This window comes from Scyliorhinus torazame, chromosome 2 (assembly GCF_047496885.1).
Source record: "Scyliorhinus torazame isolate Kashiwa2021f chromosome 2, sScyTor2.1, whole genome shotgun sequence".
Classification (NCBI taxonomy): Eukaryota; Metazoa; Chordata; class Chondrichthyes; order Carcharhiniformes; family Scyliorhinidae; genus Scyliorhinus; species Scyliorhinus torazame.
The window spans coordinates 382,606,230-382,628,319 of record NC_092708.1 but is presented as its reverse complement, the minus strand read 5'-3'; the positions used below and the strand labels follow the sequence as shown (position 1 = coordinate 382,628,319).

At 47.1% G+C, this 22,090-nt stretch overlaps 1 protein-coding gene across 1 annotated transcript in view; it reads right to left on the bottom strand.

The window, feature by feature from the left end:
* The window catches only part of nrxn3a (neurexin 3a), a 2,368,971-nt gene extending 2,348,043 nt beyond the window's left edge, over positions 1–20,928 (bottom strand). Inside the window, exon 1 of the mRNA XM_072493615.1 lies at positions 20,628–20,928. The gene's annotated coding sequence lies outside the window, so the exon portion shown is untranslated. The remainder of the gene's footprint in view (positions 1–20,627) is intronic.
* Between the last annotated feature and the right edge of the window lie 1,162 nt (positions 20,929–22,090).

Here is a 22,090-nt window from a genome sequence, read left to right as displayed (position 1 = left end):
AGTCCACTTCTGACCTCTTGATCCTTTTTCTGATCTACCTAAAGGTTTATCAAGCTAACATTTTCATTATAAAACTACTTTGTATCTTTTCCTTAGGTTTCTCAGTTATGCTATGTAAGCCATCAATTGGAAATTAGATGCTTCTGGGCTTGGTTTTAAACACAGACTCGAGCAATTAGTTAATCCTCACGCCACCATTCTTCAGAAAATTAAACATAACATTAAAATGTATAAAAATTACATAAAGATATATAGAATTCACATCACATATTGTATCATTAACACGTTCTAATCTCTTTAGGTGCCACTATCAGCACCCTTCTTAGCCTCAATCACCCCAATTTGCATTCCTTTTGTCTTTCTGTCCATGACATCTTTGTCAATCTCTACCTATTGCTGGCGCTCTATCGAGTTCCACTGCTCCACCCCCCCCCCCCCACCCCACACAACAGCATAAATCTGACCGTATTTCAAATCCTCTCCAGCTTTGACGTAGAGTCATCCGGGCGCAAAACATTAGTTCCCTTCTTTCTCCACAGATGCTGTCAGACCTGCTGAGATTTTCCAGTATTTTAGGTTTTTGTCCCAGAAAAAGGCCAATTGGTCCAACTAATAATAATAAAAATCTTTTAGGGGCTTAAGTGGGTTGGTGCAGACTCGATGGGCCGAATGGCCTCCTTCTGTACTGTATGTCCTATGTTCTATGTTCTATTAGTGTCACAAGTAGGCTTAAATTAACACTGCAATGAAGTTACTGTGAAAAGCCCCTAGTCGCCACATTCCGGCACCTGTTCGGGTACACAGAGGGAGAATTCAGAATGTCCAAATTACCTAACAGCACGTCTTTAGGGACTTGTGGGAGAAAACCGGAGCACACGGAGGAAACCCACGCAGACAAAGGGAGAACATGCAGACAGTGATCCAAGCCAGGAATCGAACCTTGGACTCTGGCGCTGTGAAGCAGCGGTGCTAACCACTGTGGTACTGTGCAGCCTCTGTCGAATACTTATGCTCCACGTGTATCTCCTCATACTATAATTCATCAATCCACATCTGCACACCTCCCCATGTACATAATATACATATGTTATCGTCCCTAATTACTCTATACAGTAGAGGGGAGGCACTGGCATAGTGGTATTGTCACTGGACTAGTAAACCAGAGACCCAGAGTAATTTGAACCCCGGTGAATTCAAATTTGAATTCAATAAAAATCTGTAGCATTGATGGCGCTGCAGTGTGGCTATTCTCTGCCAGCTCTCCCTAACAGATCCTCTTTTTCCTTTTCTTTTCATGTACTTAATGATCTGTTGAGCTGCTCGCAGAAAAAAAAATTTCACTGTACCTCGGTACACGTGACAATAAACAAAAATCCAAATCCAAAATCTGGAATTAAAAGTCCAATGATGGCCATGAAACCATTGTTGATTTTCGTTAAAAACCCGTCTGGTTCACTCATGTCCTTTCCGGAAGTGAACTTGCCGTCCTTACCTGGTCCGGCATACATGTGACTCCAGACCCACAGAAACGTGGTTCACTTAATTGCCCCCTCAAGCCCAATTAGGGATGGGCAACAAATGGTGGCCCATGAACCATGAACGAATAAAAAATGTAGAGTTCCACAACCCACCCGATTTCCCATTGGATTGGTTAGTGACTATTTTATATTTATGATCCCTCCTCCCCCACCCCACCACACACACAGTGGAAATATCTTCTCAACTCCAATATACATTGAAGCTTCGCTTCTGGACTTAGATCATGATCCTGCTTCAAAGCATCTCTATTGTTCCAAAGTTGCTCGGTGGCGCGCATTGTGCTGTTCAACAGTGATAGCTCTGGCGTTGGGCATTTCATTCGAAGCGACTCAAACAGTAATAGTACAAAGTCTTACAACACCAGGTTAAAGTCCAACAGCGTCCGAAAGTCCGAAGCGTGGTACATTGGCGAGACCATGCAGACGCTGCGACAACGAATGAACGGACATCACGCAACAATCACCAGGCAGGAATGTTCCCTTCCAGTCGGGGAACACTTCAGCAGTCAAGGGCATTCAGCCTCTGATCTCCGGGTAAGCGTTCTCCAAGGCGGCCTTCAGGACGCGCGACAACGCAGAATCGCCGAGCAGAAACTTATAGCCAAGTTCCGCACACATGAGTGCGGCCTCAACCGGGACCTGGGATTCATGTCGCATTACATTCATCCCCCACCATCTGGCCTGCGAAATCCTACCAACTGTCCTGGCTTGATATAATTCACACCTCTTTAACCTGGGGTTACCCGGTCTCTGGATCTGTAAAGATTTAATCACCTGCTAAGGTCGCATTCCAAGTATTGTTTGGCATCTTTGAATTTGTCTATATATATGTTTCTGGAACATACCTCTTCATTCACCTGAGGAAGGAGCAGCGCTCCGAAAGCTAGTGACATCGAAACAAACCTGTTGGACTTTAACCTGGTCTTGTAAGACTTCGTACTGTGCTCACCCCAGTCCAACGCCGGCATCTCCACATCAAACAGTAATAGAATGAGAGGCTGCAATTGTAATTTGAGAAGAATGCTCTGAAAGAAATATTATGGATCGGCGCGAGTAATAAATACGTCTTCAGTGATTACACACTTTGAACATAGCGATCAGCGTTCCAGCGCTGATTGGAGCTCTTAATGAATTTTTATTCGGAATTGTTTCTGCGCCTGTAATGAGACACCAACTGAAAACAGCCCGTGCGGCAATAGTGCAATTACTCAAAAGGCATGGCAATGTTGAGAGCCGCTCTGCTTTCCTGCTCATCACATTCAGCCGCAATTATAAACATTTGCGACAAAAAGAACGCTTAAAAAGATAATTACACCTTGCCCACAATCACACTATTGAGCCAAAGAAAGAAAGGGGAGCTTTGATGTATCCTCAAGTGCCGAGAGTCTGATCTCCATACAAATGCCAGTCTATAGTGCCTTCGGGATTAAGCTGCATTGTGGACATAATGCAAAAGACACTGATCACCATTTTAATGTTCTGCCTGATCAGATCATTTTTGGCAAAGTGAGAACACAGTATGTGTTTTTTTTCCTTCTCCTGATCAATCCCATTGAGTCTTTTGGTATAGTCCTGGGGAAGAAGTTGGTATGGACTGCACCCAGATTTTCGGTGTAAATCAGGTGCAATAAATACCCATTGAGCAATGGGTCAGCCCATCAACGTTGGGCCCAATGCTAAATTTGTGCGGCTAAGTCTTTTCAAGGCAACCTGATTGGCCATCTAAAATGGCCTCCTTCAAAGTGTTAATGAGGGGCCCAAAGCCTGTTAAAGGATCCTGTGTGAAATTATTTGTCTATGGCCGGCCAGCCCTTCAAGGCCACACATCAACAATATATTTTATTTTTCAACGGTTGACCCAAGGGAAGCAACAGTGATTCACCTGACTCCACTGCCTGGGCAATTGCTTCTGATCCCCTTTACCCCCCCACCCACCCACCCTCCAATTCTATCCAGCCCAGTGTGGTAGGAGACCTTAACTGGTTTCCTAAATATCTAGTTGAGGCCCAAGAATCAATCTGTGGCAAACCTTGGCCATTTGCTTTGGTCAGTGTTGATTCTGCAACGGATCCAGAGCTATATCAGGCCCTTTATTAAATTTGGCAAATAAAAGGTATTTCTCTGTGTTTTGCAAGATATTATTACCTGCTTATATATTGTAGCAATTTTTTGTAACTGTCAGAAATGCTAATATATAAAAACCTTCTGTTATACCACTCACAATAAATAATATAGGATGTGTTGTTTTATGAGTACAGTAACACTTTGCCATGTAAAATGTGATTTATTAATCTGCTGCTAAAGTGTAGGTGTATATGTATCCCTTTAAGGCTACAAAGTCTAATTGACTTGACTCATCCAATGTATCCATCATTGGGATTAATCACGATTCAAGACTGAATATCAAAACACTGGTCTTGTTCACAAAGGTCAGTTAGGAGCCTGCAGACATTGTGGCTCCAGTATTTTCTGAGTTTTCCTGGGTTCTTTTAAGTGTAGTCCAGAAATTTGCATTCAGCAAGTGGAAGGATATCCATGATTTACAGAAAGTGTATTCATACAAGAAGCTTTTAATAAGATAGGCTAGTAGATGAATAAATCAAATATGGAGTCTAATTCAGATTTCAGTTGTTCAACCATTTTTACATCAATGTCAAACAGTTTTCAATGGAACTATCAAAGTCAAATTATATGGTGTTATAACCTGCCTACTGACGATTGGCTGGGGACTAATGACTATCCCACAATCCTATGGGAGTATGAACTTCCCCAATGAGGGGGGCGGAGAAACTCCTACTATAAATAAGCTGGCCAGTCCAGGAACCAGGAGGAAGGAGAAGGTAGCAAGGGAAGTTACTGCTACTGTTATGTATATATTGTTATAGTAAATAAACGTTATTATTTTGTATCCTTAAAACTCGTGCTGGATTCTTCGGGGCCCTTACAAAATATGGCTTTAAACTTTCTAATAGAAACAGATTTTAACAATCCTTTGCATTTGAATGGCCATGAACTCATGAAAATATAAACCATTGCTACAATCAGATGTTGGTACAGAATCACTACAGTGCAAAAGGAGGACATTTGGCCCATCGAGTCCGCACCGACCCTCCGAAGCAGCACTCTACCTACACCCACTCCTCCTGGTGCTGTGAGGGAGATGTGCTAACCACTGTGCCACCGTACTGATCTGCAAACTCTCTCCAAAGGATAGTGTAATGACCTCCAATTGGCATTATTGGTTGGCCAATTGGAGTATGAGCTCCCTCAATTATAGCTCATTGAGGGGGCCCATATAAGCACCTGTGTAGGCTTTGTGAACCAGTCTTAAGTTGACTGGAATGCTAGCAGCACTGTTTGGAGTTGCTCTTGGGATATAGTTATTACAAATAAATACTGGTGTGGTGACGGTACCCCTGCCTCCTGTGGATTATTACAGTGGCGACGAGGTAAACAAAGAACCTTGCAGAGACCACCAACCTTGCTCTTTCAGAAATGCCGCTTTTTGGGAAGTTAGATGCATTCGACCCGACTATTGAGGACTGGTCCCAGTATGTGGAGAGAATGTGTTACTTCTTCCAGGCCAATGAGATAATGAAGGACGGAAGGAAACGGGTTATACTGCTGCCGGCGTGCGGACCCTCAGCCTTCGCCATTATACGTAGTCTAACTTATCCCGATACGCCGGACACGGTACCTTTCCAAGAATTAACGAAATTGGTGGAAGAGCACTATGACCCAAAACCACCCCTCATTTTGCGTAGGTACAGATTCTACACAACGAAGCGGGAAGACAGAGTCAGTCACAAATTTCTTGACCCGCCTGAGAAGGCTTGCAGAAAAATGTGAGTTCGGCCCGACGCTAAATGAAATGCTTTGGGACCGGTTAGTGTGTGGCATAAACGACCTCCCAATACAGAAGCGCCTGTTGGCGGAAACGCAGCTAGACTGCAGGCGGGCGTTACAGCTCGCACTGTCCCTAGAAAAGGCAGCAAGTGGGGCGCAGAAACTACAGGGCACGCCAATGGAGGTAGATACCTGGGAGAGGGACTACCACAACGGGTCCAGCTACCAGATAGCCGCCCTCAGGAAAAGCCTGAGGAATAGAGGGCCAAAGGAAAACCCCCGAACTGCCCCCAACTCTGCTAGGACTAACTGGAGACAGAGAGAACTACCGGCTGAGAATCCCCCAACAGAGAAGGACCGTTTCTGGCACCAGACAGAGTGGGGTAACAGCGACAGAAACCCTAGGAGGTGGAAAAAGAGGAATAGTAGGTGGGGACGCAGGGAAGTACACAACCTAGACGCCCCATCCTCCTCCGAAGGGGAACAGTTATATAATATTGCGACGAAGAAAGCAGAACCTATTAAGATTACCCCACGGGTGAACAGTCGGCCGACAATAATGAAAATAGACACGGGTGCGGCCGTATCAGTAATGGGAGTGGCAGCATTTTAAAAAATCAAAGATGGACACCTCAGAGAGGTGTGCCTCAGAGAGGCAAATCCTGCGAGAGGACACCTCAGAGGGCAGTGAGGCTATATGGGTAGAGATCAGGAATAAGAAGGGTGCAGTCACAATGTTGGGGGCATACTACAGGCCTCCCAACAGCCAGCGGGAGATAGAGGAGCAGATAGGTAGACAGATTTTGGAAAAGAGTAAAAACAACAGGGTTGTGGTGATGGGAGACTTCAACTTCCCCAATATTGACTGGGACTCACTTAGTGCCAGGGGCTTAGACGGGGCGGAGTTTGTAAGGAGCATCCAGGAGGGCTTCTTAAAACAATATGTAAACAGTCCAACTAGGGAAGGGGCAGTACTGGACCTGGTATTGGGGAATGAGCCCGGCCAGGTGGTAGATGTTTCAGTAGGGGAGCATTTCGGTAACAGTGACCACAATTCAGTAAGTTTTAAAGTACTGGTGGACAAGGATAAGAGTGGTCCGAGGATGAATGTGCTAAATTGGGGGAAGGCTAATTATAACAATATTAGGCGGGAACTGAAGAACATAGATTGGGGGCGGATGTTTGAGGGCAAATCAACATCTGACATGTGGGAGGCTTTCAAGTGTCAGTTGAAAGGAATACAGGACAGGCATGTTCCTGTGAGGAAGAAAGATAAATACGGCAATTTTCGGGAACCTTGGATGACGAGTGATATTGTAGGCCTCGTCAAAAAGAAAAAGGAGGCATTTGTCAGGGCTAAAAGGCTGGGAACAGACGAAGCCTGTGTGGCATATAAGGAAAGTAGGAAGGAACTTAAGCAAGGAGTCAGGAGAGCTAGAAGGGGTCATGAAAAGTCATTGGCAAGTAGGGTTAAGGAAAATCCCAAGGCTTTTTACACGTACATAAAAAGCAAGAGGGTAGCCAGGGAAAGGGTTGGCCCACTGAAGGATAGGCAAGGGAATCTATGTGTGGAGTCAGAGGAAATGGGCGAGGTACTAAATGAATACTTTGCATCAGTATTCACCAAAGAGAAGGAATTGGTAGATGTTGAGTCTGGAGAAGGGGGTGTAGATAGCCTGGGTCACATTGTCATCCAAAAAGACGAGGTGTTGGGTGTCTTAAAAAATATTAAGGTAGATAAGTCCCCAGGGCCTGATGGGATCTACCCCAGAATACTGAAGGAGGCTGGAGAGGAAATTGCTGAGGCCTTGACAGAAATCTTTGGATCCTCGCTGTCTTCAGGGGATGTCCCGGAGGACTGGAGAATAGCCAATGTTGTTCCTCTGTTTAAGAAGGGTAGCAAGGATAATCCCGGGAACTACAGGCCGGTGAGCCTTACTTCAGTGGTAGGGAAATTACTGGAGAGAATTCTTCGAGACAGGATCTACTCCCATTTGGAAGCAAATGGACGTATTAGTGAGAGGCAGCACGGTTTTGTGAAGGGGAGGTCGTGTCTCACTAACTTGATAGAGTTTTTCGAGGAGGTCACTAAGATGATTGATGCAGGTAGGGCAGTAGATGTTGTCTATATGGACTTCAGTAAGGCCTTTGACAAGGTCCCTCATGGTAGACTAGTACAAAAGGTGAAGTCACACGGGATCAGGGGTGAACTGGCAAGGTGGATACAGAACTGGCTAGGCCATAGAAGGCAGAGGGTAGCAATGGAGGGATGCTTTTCTAATTGGAGGGCTGTGACCAGTGGTGTTCCACAGGGATCAGTGCTGGGAGCTTTGCTCTTTGTAGTATATATAAATGATTTGGAGGAAAATGTAACTGGTCTGATTAGTAAGTTTGCAGACGACACAAAGGTTGGTGGTATGGTCGGCACGGGCTTGGAGGGCCGAAGGGCCTGTTCCTGTGCTGTACATTTCTTTGTTCTTTGTTGTTCTTTGGACTCCAGCCACTAACCCTAACAAAAACATCGACAAAACTTAAAACCTGCACGGGGGAACCCCTGGAAGTTCTAGGCATGACTCGTGTACCCGTGGAATATGACAAACAATTGCTCAGATTACCATTGACGATAGTAGAGGGCTCCGGACCGAACTTAATAGGACGGAACTGGCTGAAAGACCTAAACTTAGATTGGATGAAAATTTTCCAGAGTGAAAGCGGGCAGTTGAGTGGAGTACTCCAAAAATACCCAGAGATCTTCCAAGAAGGTTTGGGGGAAATTATGGGCGCCAAAGCAACTTTCCACGTGGACCCAGAAGCCCTTCCGAAATTTTGTAAGGCCAGGCCGGTACCTTCTGCATTAAGGAAGAAAGTAGATGTTGAAATAGAAAGGTTACGGCGCGACGGCATTATCAGACCAGTGTAGTTCACGGAATGGGCAGCGCTGGTGGTACCAACTTTGAAGCCAGATGGCTCAATACGTCTCTGTGGAGATTTCAAACAGACGGTAAACAAATACGCACTGCTGGACAAATACCCGATCCCGAAAATAGACGACCTATATGCCAAATTGGCAGGTGGGCTTTTGTTCACGAAACTGGACATGAGCCACGCCTACCTGCAGTTAAAACTGGACAAGGACTCCCAGAAGTTCGCTACGATCAACACCCTGAAGGGACTTTTTCGTTATACTAGGCTACCCTTCGGAGTGTCATCAGCCTGCGCTATATTCCAGCGTACGATGGAAAATATTCTGCAGGGCCTACCGCAGGTGGCGGTTTATTTGGACAATGTCTTAATCACGGGTAGGACAAACAGGGAACATTTAAGGAACCTGGAGGAAGTGCTCAAGTGTTCGCAAAGGCAGGCGTACGGCTGAAAAGAGAAAAATGTGTTTTTCTGGCCCCACAAGTGACGTACCTGGGATATAAAGTAGACGAGCCGGGCTTAAACCCATTGGAAGACAGAGTAAGGGCAATAAAAGAAGCCCCAGCTCCCACCACGGTCCAGGAGCTACGATTATTTCTAGGGTTGGTAACATATTATGGCAAATTTATTGAAAATAGGGCGTCCATCCTAGAACCCCTCCACCAGCTACTAAAAAAGGGACAAGAATGGAAATGGTCCGCCCGCCAAAACCGAGCATTTAGGGACATTAAGAAACAGCTGTCATCTGATGTCCTAGAGCATTATGACCCAAGGAAGGAGTTGGTGGTCACGTGTGACGCATCACCTTACGGGGTAAGAGCCGTCTTAGCCTATAGAGAAGGGAATGGGGAAGAACGGCCAATAGCCTCTGCTTCGAGGACCTTGGCGATGGCTGAGAGAAAGTACGCCCAAATCGAAAAGGAAGGACTGGCGGTGATATTTACAGTAAAGAAATTTCACCAGTATCTGTACGGGCGGAAATTCACCATAGTGACGGACCTTAAGCCGTTATTAGGGTTATTAAAAGACAAATCAATACCCCCGATTGCATCAGCTAGAATCCAACGCTGGCCGTTGCTACTGGCGGCGTATAGATACGTTCTGGAGCACAGACCGGGAACGCGAGTAGCAAATGCAGATGCCTTGAGCAGACTTTCTCTCCCAGACACCCCACCCCTAATACCGAAAGTAGAGGAGACAGTAATGACTCTAAATTTTTTGGACACCCGACCAGTGGACGCACAACATATTCGGTTGTGGAGGCAAAAAGACCCAGTTTTAGCCAAGATGAAGCATTTACTGCCAACAGGGGAACTGGAGAGACCAGTGGAGCCCCAGATGCAGCGATACTGGAGCAGAAGGGACCAAATAACCGTAGAAGACGGTATCCTATTATGGGGAGCCCGGGTAATAGTCCCAGCTCAGGGCCGTCGGGCAATCTTAACCGAGTTACATCACGGACACCCAGGGGTGTCTAAAATGAAATGCTAGTTCGAAGCTACGTTTGGTGGCCAGGATTGGACACAGACAGAGCATCCTTGGTACGTCGGTGCCAGGAGTGCCAACAGGGGCAAAGAGTGCCACCAGCTGCGCCATTGCACCCGTGGGAATGGTCAGGCAGACCGTGGACCCGTCTGCATATTGACCATGCCGGCCCTTTCATGGGCTCAATGTTTTTGGTGATAGTGGACGCCCACTCCAAATGGTTGGACGTCCACTGGGTAAACGCGGCAAGCACAGCATCGACAATTGAAAAGCTCAGGGCCTCGTTTGCAACACATGGACTTCCAGAGGTATTGGTGTCGGACAACGGAACAGCATTCACAAGTGGGGAATTTGGAAAATTCCTGAAGGGAAACGGAGTCCGCCACATCAAAACGGCCCCGTACCATCCAACGGCCTGGCAGAGAGAGCGGTCCAGACACTAAAAGCGGGACTCAAGAAGCAGCCGGCAGCGTCAATGGACACAAAGCTCTCCCGCTGGCTGTTTGATTACAGGACCACATTGCATTCCACAACGGGCATACCGCCAGCTGAACTCTTAATGGGAAGGCGGCTACGAACGAGGCTGAGTCTCCTTTTCCCAAATTTAACGGGGAAAGTGGAGAAACAACAGGAGGTCCAACGCAGGGGGCATGATAATAGCCGGCAGCAGAGACATTTCCAGGTGGGGGCACCGGTTTGCGTCAAGAATTATGGGAATGGACCAACGTGGGTCAAAGGCACGGTACAGTCCCAAACCGGGCCCATATCATATGAAGTTTCGATAGGAGGTAAGGTGCTGAAGAAACACCTAGACCAAATAAGGGCAGCGGAACCACACCTGGAGGCAGACGAAACAGGACTGCCTCAAGTTGGGATAGCCCAGACGGGAAAGATACCCACACCCCAGCCCCGAGCAATTTCTCCAGATCCTGTCATCCAGTCATCAGAGTCGGAGTTGGACACGTTCGACGAGGTCACCGTGACACCTCTCACCGAGGAGGAGGAAGTACAACTTCCAAGGAGGTCGTCAAGGAAAAGACGGGCACCTATAAGGTACACCCCACCCACGTCGGAGAACGACCCGGCGGACGACACACAGGTGACAGACCCGGACATGAGGAGCAGGAAGAAGCTCAGGAATGCCAGCTGGCAGGAATTCCTCGGACCTTGGGGGGGGGGGGGGGTGTAATGACCTCCAATTCGCATTATTGGTTGGCCAATTGGAGTATGAGCTCCCTCAATGATAGCTCATTGAAGGGGCCCATATAAGCACCTGTGTAGGCTTTGTGAGGCAGTCTTAAGTTGACTGGAATGCTAGCAGTACTATTTAGAGCTGCTCTTGTATATAGTTATTGCAAATAAATACTGGTGTAGTGACGGAACCCCTGCCTCCTGTGGATTATTACAGATAGCAATGGTTGATTGTAAAATATTTCTAAAAGCAAAACAGAGACTTGTGTACATAAATTTGTTTTGGGCAGATAATAGTAAATAAGTTGCCGGTCAATGCAAAAGAAAAATCAGGCAGAATGTAAAATAAGATACTGTTGTCATCACCCATTTTGTTTTGTTCCTAAAGATTAATTCAAACCCCAATATAACTCTAGTCTATCTGCCTGGCTGGTGACTGTGAAATAACTACACCCTTAGTTACTTCAGCAATTGATTTTATAATTGACAATATCGTGACAAACGTTTTGCGGCAGAGAGAAAATGAATCTGTCGACAAATTACTGTAAATATCATTTATGGATATTCAGCTCCAATGACAGAGGTTCACGCCTAAGATTATTAGTAAAATCATTTTGAATAAGTGTGTTTATTCCATCTTGTCAAACTGTTTGGAAAATATCAGCAACTTTCTTCCAGCTCAACAGTTTCCATGACTTGTGGACAACAATGATCACAGGTCATTTAAGGACCTTTGCATGAACCTCTCACAATCCAAAGGAAATCCATGATTGCGCTTGTGAGAAACAAAAAAACTATCCCTTCGGTTCATTTATTCTGTGCCCATACATATTCCCGTGGCCCCAGGTGAAAGATTCCTGGCTGCACATCATGTCCACGATTGTGTCTCCTCTTATTGATAGCCAGCCCAGCAACAATAGCTGTTTGACATTCCATCAGCATGCATCAACGTAACAACATAATTAAGTTCAAAACAAACAATTGCCACTGACAGGCTTAAAACGTATAGATCAAGTAAACTGAAGATTCAGCAACAAAACCCAATTTATATTGAGTTGGGGTGCGCAAAATAATGAGTCTTTGAATATTTATGCCATCTATAAAATCTGTGGCCATTAAAAGAAGGTAAATATCGGAGATAAATAGCCCATTAATTATGAGTATTGCTAATGATGAACTCCACATTATTCTCCGAGGCTCAATATTAATGGCAAGATTTACTGAAGACCAACAGTGACGGAATAAGAATATTTTCCCATCTACTTCTTTCCCTTCCTCTAATTACGGTTCCTGAATATGACTCTTAAGTCCTGGCACATTGGACCATTTTCCATTTGTGAGCCAAGACTCCAGGATCGCCGTCGGCAATAAGGCTTCGATGGATTCTTGGCTGCCTTGAGCTACTTCTCAGCAATCTCACAAAATGGCCTTGATGGTTCAACAACAAGCCTCCCCTGGATGAACAGCTACTTTGAAGGATTTTTACATTAAAGGTTTCGACACTAAAAAATACTAAATTGGAAGTAAAATCTTCAACATATAAACTGCTACACTGTTAATAAATATCACATAGTAGCCCCTTAAACATTCTATTTTGATATTGTACACTCCAAGCCAATGTAAAAATAAGAGTGGGTGAATTATTCATACAATAACATTACTTATCAGACTGGTGACACAACTGGGTTTGCTATTCTTGAAGCATGCCTTCAGCTAAAAACCATGAAGGCAGCAGGGAATAAAAGGAGTTTAAAAAAGGTAAAGAAAATTAATGTAATTCCTTGGGGTTTCATTCATTCTCTGAAAGTTCTAAAGGAACCATGTGGGCACTTCCAACGGAGGGTTCAACCTAGCCATTCACCAAGCGTTTTCTTCAGAGTCAAACCTACTGCAGCATAACTGAACAAAAGAGGGGTTATGATAATGAATGGTAATGATAACTTATTGTCACAAGCAGGCTTCAAATGAAGTTACTGTGAAAAGCCCCTGGGTCGCCACATTCCGGCGCCTGTTCGGGGAGGCCGGTACGGGAATTGAACCCGCGCTGCTGCCTTCTTCTGCATTACAAGCCAGCTGTGCTAAACCAGCCCCTAAAGGAGCAAGGTGGTTCTGGTACCGGACTAGTAATCTTGAAGCCTGGTGGACTAATGATCTGGGGGTCTCGGTTCAAATCCCACCAAGGCGGCTGGCAAATTGAATTCAGTTAAATTAAAGAAATATGTAATTTAAAAGTTGCTGTCAGTGACTGTGAATCCATCAGATTGTTCTCAAATCTCAACTGGTTGACCAATGCCTGTTTGGGCAAAGAACGAACCTGCTGTCCTTAGGCCTTTTAGCCGATATGTGACTTCAAGGCCCACAAGCAATTTGGTGTCTCTTAACTGCTCTCTGAAATGTTCCAGCAAACCAATTAATGGCACCCAAACTGTGACCTTTGCAGTGGTTCAAGTAGTTGCCTCACCAACACCACCTCAATGGCAATTAGGATTGAGCAATAAATGCTGGTCAAGCCACTGAGGCTCAAGCCGCAGAATTGTTACGGCACAAAATGAGGCCATTCAGCCCACTGCACTGACTCAGAGCATGTACAATGCCCCTTGTGCCACTCCCCAGCCTTCTACTCATAACTCGGAACATTTTTTTTTTCAGGCGATTCTACCCAGTCTTGAATGCTTACATTGAGCCTGCCTCCGCAGAAGGAGGCTTGCATTAACATTGAAATGAAGTTACTATGAAAATCCCCCAGTCCTCACACTCTGGTGCCTGTTCGGGTACGCAAGAGGGCAAATTGAGAATAGCATGTCTTTCGGGACTTGTGGGAGGAAACCGGAGCACCCGGAGGAAACCCCCGCAGACACGGGCAGACTCCGCACAGACAGTGACCCAAGCCGGGAATCGAAGCTGGGACCCTGGTGCTGTGATGCAACAGTGCTAAGCATTGTGCTACCATTGTCCAGAAATGGGAACATGAGCCTCAGGTAATATGCACCTCAGGATGGATGGATGGACTAGATGCTCGCTCCCGGGCCCAGGGACACAACGCCAGAAACGCGCTTCCCGGAGTCTCCCCACCCCCCCTCCCCTCTCATGTGCGCGCGCACCGTACCTTCAATGGAACAAAAGAAAACAAGGCGCGGGCACAACACCTGGGAGCTTTTTGCTGCTCCCAGCACCCACCCACTCCCACACTCCTCGCTATTGTTTCCAATTGGGCAAACGCAACAGGTATAAAAAAAATAGCAGGCGGAACACTACAACCTGCACTTTCACACATTAATAAAATTAAAAACACTTTTCTTCGATGCCTTCCCCTCCCCCGAATTGCATTAAATGGGGAAAAGGCATGGGCCGAAATATCCCCTCCTCCACTTCTCAGGGCAGTTGGGATAGAGGAGGGAGGGAATATTCTTTCCAAGCTCTCACACCCTCACTGGGTCTATTGCAAACGTGGGCAAAGCTTGCACCCACCCATTCTCTCAGTGCTCTCCAATTTAAAGGAAAGAAGGGCAAATTGCGTTTGGGCGTAAAGGTCTCGCTTGTCCTCCAGCATAGGTCTAAATCCTCAGGCACTTTAAAAAAGAAACCTTTTTCCCCCAAGCTAATGAAATTTTATTTTTGCTGATTGATTTTTTTGTTCTGCGTCCAGCTTTTGTCGGGGGGGGCGGGGGGGGGGGGGGGAGAGAAAGAGAGGAGGTAGAAGAAATGCTGTAATCGGGGCCAACTCATCACTGTGGAGAGTGAAGAGCCACTCTGGCCCACCCTAAACAAAAAAGGTGGTTCGGGGGACCTTGCCTGGCATTTGCAATTTTAACGGTGGGGTTCAGGGGCTTGGCAACTGTATTTTCATGGGAAGGGGACGACCCAGGCCACCGTGCATCCCTCTACCAATCCACCCCCCCCCCCCCCCCCCCCCCCACACACACACACACACAGACCCAAACCCTGAAGACTGAAACCGAGGAAGCAGCATTTTGTTTAAAACCTTGTCTCCTGTTCAATAAACAGCAACATCCCTGCCGAATGTAATTTCTGTACTGCTTGTCCAAATGCATATTGAATAAGGCCGGTGTCTGCCCATCACCTTGCCACGGTTAATAAGGAAATATTTAGCAATTCGAATGCACCATTTGAAAAATAAATTGACCTCAACGCTGTTAAATTTCATAAGTATGTACATGTCAGGCAGGGAGGAAGTGGTCGAGCAAGGGAACCGTGGTTTACTAAAGCAGTCGAAACACTTGTCAAGAGGAAGAAGGAGGCTTATGTAAAGATGAGACATGAAGGTTCAGTTAGGGCGCTTAAGAGTTACAAGTTAACTAGGAAGGACCTAAAGAGAGAGCTAAAAAGAGCCAGGAGGGGACATGAAAAGTCTTTGGCAGGTAGGATCAAGGATAACCCTAAAGCCTTCTATAGATATGTCAGGAATAAACGAATGAGTAGGGTAAGAGTAGGGCCAGTCAAGGACAGTAGTGGGAAGTTGTGCTTGGAGTCCGAGGAGATAGGAAAGGTGCTAAATGAATATTTTTCGTCAGTATTCACACAGGAAAAAAACAATGTTGTCGAGGAGAATACTGAGATTCAGGCTACTAGACTAGAAGGCTTCAGGTCCATAAGGAGGCGGTGTTAGCAATTCTGGAAAGTGTGAAAATAGATAAGTCCCCTGGGCCGGATGGGATTTACCCTAGGATTCTCTGGGAAGCTAGGGAGGAGATTGCTGAGCCTTTGGCTTTGATCTTTAAGTCATCTTTGTCTACAGGAATAGTGCCAGAAGACTGGAGGATAGCAAATGTTGTCCCCTTGTTCAAGAAGGGGAGTAGAGACAACCCAGGTAACTATAGACCAGTGAGCCTTACTTCTGTTGTGGGCAAAATCTTGGAAACGTTTATAAGAGATAGGGTGTATAATCATCTGGAAAGGAATAATTTGATTAGAGATATTATTTTATGGTTTTATGAAGGGTAGGTCATGCCTCACGAACCTTATTGAGTTCTTTGAGAAGGTGACCAAACAGGTGGATGAGGGTAAAGCAGTTGTTGTGGTGTATATGGATTTCAGTAAAGCATTTGATAAGGTTCCCCACGGTAGGCTACTGCAGAAAATACAGAGGCATGGGATTCAGGGAGATTTAGCAGTTTGGATCAGAAATTGGCTAGCTGGAAGAAGACAAAGGGTGGTGGTTGATGGGAAATGTTCAGACTGGAGTCCAGTTACTAGTGGTGTACCACAAGGATCTGTTTTGAGGCCACTGCTGTTTGTCATTTTTATAAATGACCTGGAGGAGGGTGTAGAAGGATGGGTGAGTAAATTTGCAGATGACACTAGAGTCGGTGGAGTTGTGGACAGTGCGGAAGGATGTTACAAGTTACAGAGGGACATAGATAAGCTGCAGCGCTGGGCTGAGAGGTGTCAAATGGAGTTTAATGCAGAAAAGTGTGAGGTGATTCATTTTAGAAGGACTAACAGGAAGACAGAGTACTGGGCTAATGGTAAGATTCTCGGCAGTGTGGATGAGCAGAGAGATCTCGGTGTCCATGTACATAGTTCCCTGAAAGTTGCCACCCAGGTTGAGAGGGCTGTTAAGAAGGCGTACGGTCTGTTAGCTTTTATTGGTAGAGGGATTGAGTTTCGGAGCCATGAGGTCATGTTGCAGCTGTACAAAAGTCTGGTGCGGCTGCATTTGGAGTATTGCGTGCAATTCTGTCGCCGCATTATAGGAAAGGATGTGGAAGCATTGAAAAGGGTGCAGAGGAGGTTTACCAGAATGTTGCCTGGTATGGAGGGAAGATCTTATGAGGAAAGGCTGAGGGACTTGAGGCTGTTTTCGTTAGAGAGAAGAAGGTTAAGAGGTGACTTGAGGCATACAACATGATCAGAGGGATTGGATACGGTGGACAGTGAGAGCCTTTTTCCTCGGATGGTGATGTCTAGCAGGAAGGGACATAGCTTTAAAATGAGGGGAAATAGATATAAGACAGATGTCAGAGGTAAGTTCTTTACTCAGAGAGTAGTAAGGGTGTGGAATGCCCTGCCTGCAACAGTAATGGACTCGCCAACACTAAGGGCATTCAAATGGTCATTGGATAGACATATGGACGATAAGGAATAGTGTAGATGGGCTTTAGAGTGGTTTCACAACATCGACGGCCGAAGAGCCTGTACTGCCTGTAATGTTCTATATTCTATGTTCACGTGGTGCACTGCTAAAAATAAAAGTTACGGTTGGACGATTTCACCGCTCCCGCCCCGCCCCGAATCGTTTCCACTTCACCAGCTACGGTGCATTTTATTTTAATCTGACAAATGGAGTTTCCAATATGCCCGTGAAAAGTCAAATGCGATTGTCCTTTCCCCACACACACAATGTAATGGGATATGCAAAGCGACACAGCGGGGACTGGGCGGGGAGAATGGGGTGGTGATGGATACACCGGTCTCGACTGACACGACATGGCTGATATGAACCTCACTGAGATCCGGGTTTAATGTTTCCCGGTGAGGTTTTTTTTCCCTCGACCCAATCCCTGATTAATAATCGGCATTGGCCAAAATATCCTGATTGAAAACGACGATAAAGGGAGGAAGAGAGAGCGCAGCGCACAACATTGCAATCTCTCTGGCTAGCTAGCACTCGGCGAGGTAAGAACCACATCCATGATGAAAAGGCTAATTTGCTTAATTCACGCATTGTGTATCATCGCTGCTTGTCGACTGGGAGGAATGTATCCCCCTCCCCACACCAGTGGAATTAAAAAAAAACTTAATCTTCACTCACCTCAGGGGACAATCGTAAAATACACACACACACAACCAATATTTTAAATCACCCTAAAGGATCCATTTTAATCCTGCAGACCCCATTCACCATCCGAACCAACATCATTCCTTTCTATGTTTTAATTTTTTTTTTGAAACTTACCAACTTTCAATAAAGTCTACCTTGCAATTGAGAATTTTTTATATGAGCACCTTGGGGTTGGAAGGCACAACACCCATGAACCGCAGCCAGGGTGAAATATTTAAATGTGGTGACCCTCCACTTAAACTAGTTTAGCCGCTCTTTGCACACAAAGGTTCGGCGTCAGAAGCAGCATCTATCTGTTTTTCCACCCTGCACGTTATTATTGCTGGAAAGGGGTTCTGTACAGGGAAAGGGGGGAGAGAGGCCGTGCTTTGATCAGATGGAAGCTCTGCATTCTCTAAACCTGATATACAATGTGATTCCTTCCAAATAGTGACAAAGCCGGCGCGCAGAGTGCACAGGGCAAGACCCGCGTCCACTTCCATTCTGGCTCCAAACCCCCAACTCAAATTGAACCCAATCCACGGCGTCCACAGCAGACACATGCTGACGAGCACAGGCGTTACACCTGATCTGGGGCCTCGTCCTCCGCTTGATCTTTCAGCCAAAAAGGCCCAGAACGTGTTTTTATTTTGGAGTTAAACACAGGAACAAGCACCGAATCTTTAATTTCGGTTTGCGTTCCGAGGGACCCGGTCAGAATAATGTGTCTACAACTGTCCTATAATAACACTCGGTACCTGCACAGGTCCCAGAGAGACTTGCCCCCTCCTCCATAATAGCTGCTTTAACACGGGTGCTTAATTCAACACTGAACAAGGCAAAACATCCCAGCACCTCTCTCACTCCTCCAGCAGCAATATTTGTGTGTGTGTGTCTGTGTGTGCAATGTTGTATTTGAAAATAGTGCAGGCGTGGCTCTGAAATCAGAGAGATCCACCCCGCATCGAAAAATCAAAAGGAATTTGTAGTGTGGGGGAATGGCTGGAGGATAATGCAGTTCTGACACTTGCTATGTACGTGGGCATTCCAGGAATAGGAGAGCAACTTTCCCCAAAGTATGTGCAGGCGAGAAAAATTAACCACAGTCGCAACGCGGCTACGTCCCACCTGCCAGCTTAACTCGACCTCTTTCTGATTTATAATCACCGTGGCCAAATAACAAGAGGGGTGTTTGGCCCAGCCCGGCGAGAAAGGGTTAACGTTAATGCAGCTTTCTTCTTCCATCACATTTTACTGTGCAGATTTGGGGGAAGATGGGTCAGACCCCGGCTCGGTTACAGACAGTGCCAGGTCTCCGGGCTCCTGAAGGTGTGGGGAGGATGCTGTGGGGATTTTTGTACCAGTGACAGACAGGCGGACACTGCTGGGAGAGAGGCACACAGACAGACCAGCCTTCCCACATCAGCCCAGCCCTCTGAAAAGGTCTGGCGCTACATCCATTTATCCCCCCTGCCGTTACATCTCTTACTGATGTCGTCGTCGCTAAATCCCCTCAACAAGGAGCTGCTTCGCCTGCATTCTTTTTAAACTCGAAGACAGGCTGACCCGGTCAAAGTCACCGGACTTTGCAGTGAATGTTTGCTGGTCCCCGCCGCCCTCCCTGCCCGGGAACCCGGCAGGGAACTGGAGCAATTACCCGGGGAGGGCGAGAGAGAGGGAGAGAGAGCGAGCCAAGTGAGGCAGTCAGACCGCCCCCCGCCGCCCCCCCGCGACCCCGACCGACCATCAGCAAAACGATAAGGTCACCGGCCTGACTCTGCAACTCTGCCCTCTGTCTCCACAGATGCTGCCCGACCTGCTGGCTATTTCCAGGGGGGGAGGGGTATTTCCAGGGGGGGGGGAGGGGTATTTCCAGGGGGGGGGGTATTTCCAGGGGGGGGGGGGAAAGAGGGGTATTTCCAGGGGGGGGGCTATTTCCAGGGGGGGGGGCAAAGCTATTTCCAGGGGAATGTGAGCTATTTCCAGGGGGGAAAGCTATTTCCGGGGGGGGGTGAGCTATTTCCAGGGGGGGGGAGCTATTTCCAGTGGGGGGGGGGAGAGCTATTTCCAGTGGGGGGGGGGGAGCTATTTCCAGTGGGGGGGGGGAGCTATTTCCAGTGGGGGGGGGCTATTTCCAGTGGGGAGGGGGGGAGCTATTTCCAGTGGGGGGGGAGAGCTATTTCCAGTGGGGGGGGAGCTATTTCCAGTGGGGGGGGAGCTATTTCCAGTGGGGGGGGGGGGCTATTTCCAGTGGGGAGGGGGGGAGCTATTTCCAGTGTGGGGGGGAGCTATTTCCAGTGTGGGGGGGGGAGCTATTTCCAGTGTGGGGGGGAGCTATTTCCAGTGTGGGGGGGAGCTATTTCCAGTGAGGGGGGGGGAGCTATTTCCAGTGAGGGGGGGGGGGAGCTATTTCCAGTGAGAGGGGGGGGAGCTATTTCCAGTGAGAGGGGGGGGAGCTATTTCCAATGATGGGGGGGGGGGGAGCTATTTCCAGTGAGGGGGGGGAGCTATTTCCAGGGGGGGGGAAGCTATTTCCAGGGGGGGGTCTCCCTGGCTATCCCCCCCCCACCTTCCCCAACTAGCTAGCAATTTCAAATTCCACTATCCCCCTGTATTTTTTACTTTTGCTAATTTATAGGATTCCCCCCCCCACAAAAAAAACCAAACACAAAATGTTACAACTTTTATCACCTTGTTGGCCCACATTCCCCAGATGCCTGGACAGGAGATTTGGGGGCTCAGGTGACGGTTCATTTTCCCAGCCCAATATCTCATTTTGTTTTTGAAACTAGTGTTTATTCTCCAGCCAGAAAGCAGAGATGTAACAAGCGAGTGAAAAGGGGAAGACATCCCTCCATCCCTACCTTGCAAGTCTTGTCCAGAACTGACACACACAACACAAGACACACACATCCAAAACGACCTCCTCGCTTAAATCCCTTCCGAACGGCGAGATCGGTTTGTGCTGGGTCCCCCACAGTACCGCGTTGGGATGCAATTCTATATCCTGCGTGGCTCCGGGATGCTGGCAGTTCAGCGAGGGAGGGCAGCAAGACATCAACAAGACGCGCAGACCGGCTCTCTCCTTCTCTCCTTCTCTCCCTCTCTCTCTCTCTCTCTCCTTCTCTCTTTTCCTCTGCAGATCCCGCACGTCACGTCTCTCCCCCTCTCTTCCCTCTGACTCTCCGGCAAACCAAAAACTCAGGATCCACAGCGTGCAAACCCCGCCCTTCGCACCATCAGCCGCACCATTTAAAAAGGAAACGCTTTATTCTTGCAAGGGGAGAAGAGAGAGAAGCCAAGACTCCAGCCAACCGCATTGAAACCCTCTACCAGATGGCGTTGTGGAAATTTCCACACACACACACAGTGGGGCAATTCAATCAAGGCCCTGGCAAAGCTCTGCATTTTATGACTTGTGTCTCGCTTTATGGTTAAACGCATTAATTGGAATATCATTTCCAGTTAAAACGCTGCCCAGAGAATAGAGGTGAAATTGACCGCTGTAGCTCAAGTCCTCTGGAAGATTGTTATTTTTTGGCTAGTTGGCCGTTTAGACACATTCGAGCCAGGAGCCCAGACCATTCAGGCCTTCGCGTCTGCTCTGCCATTCATAGAACCTCTACAGTGCATTCGGCCCATCGAGTCTGCACCGACCCTCTGAAAGAGCACCCGATAGCCAGGCTCCCTTTCTATCCTCGCAACCCCATAGCGGCACCTAACTTGCACATCCTTGGACACTAAGGTGTAATTTATCATGGCTAGTCCACCTAACCCATGCATCCCTGGACACTAAATGGGAATTTAGCATGGCCAATACACCTAATCTGCACGTCTTTGATTGAGTTTTTTGAAGGGGTAACCAAGAAGGTAGATGAGGGCAGTGCGGTTGACGTTGTCTACATGGACTTTAGCAAGGCCTTTGACAAGGTACCGCATGGTAGGTTGTTGCAAAAGGTTAAATCTGACAGAATCCAGGGTCAGGTAGCCAATTGGATACAAAATTGGCTTGACGACAGAAGCCAAAAGGTGGTTGTGGAGGATTGTTTTTCAAACTGGAGGCCTGTGACCAACGGTGTGCCTCAGGGATCGGTGCTGGGTCCACTGTTATATGTTTTATATAAAAATGATTTTGATGAGAATGTGGGAGGCATGGTTAGTACGTTTGCAGATGACACCAAGATTGGTGGCACAGTGGATAGTGAGGAAGGTTATTTAAAATTGCAACAGGATCTTGACCAATTGGGCCAATGGGCCGATGAATGGCAGATGGAGTTTAATTTGAATAAATGTGAGGTGATGCATTTTGATAGATCAAATCAGGGCA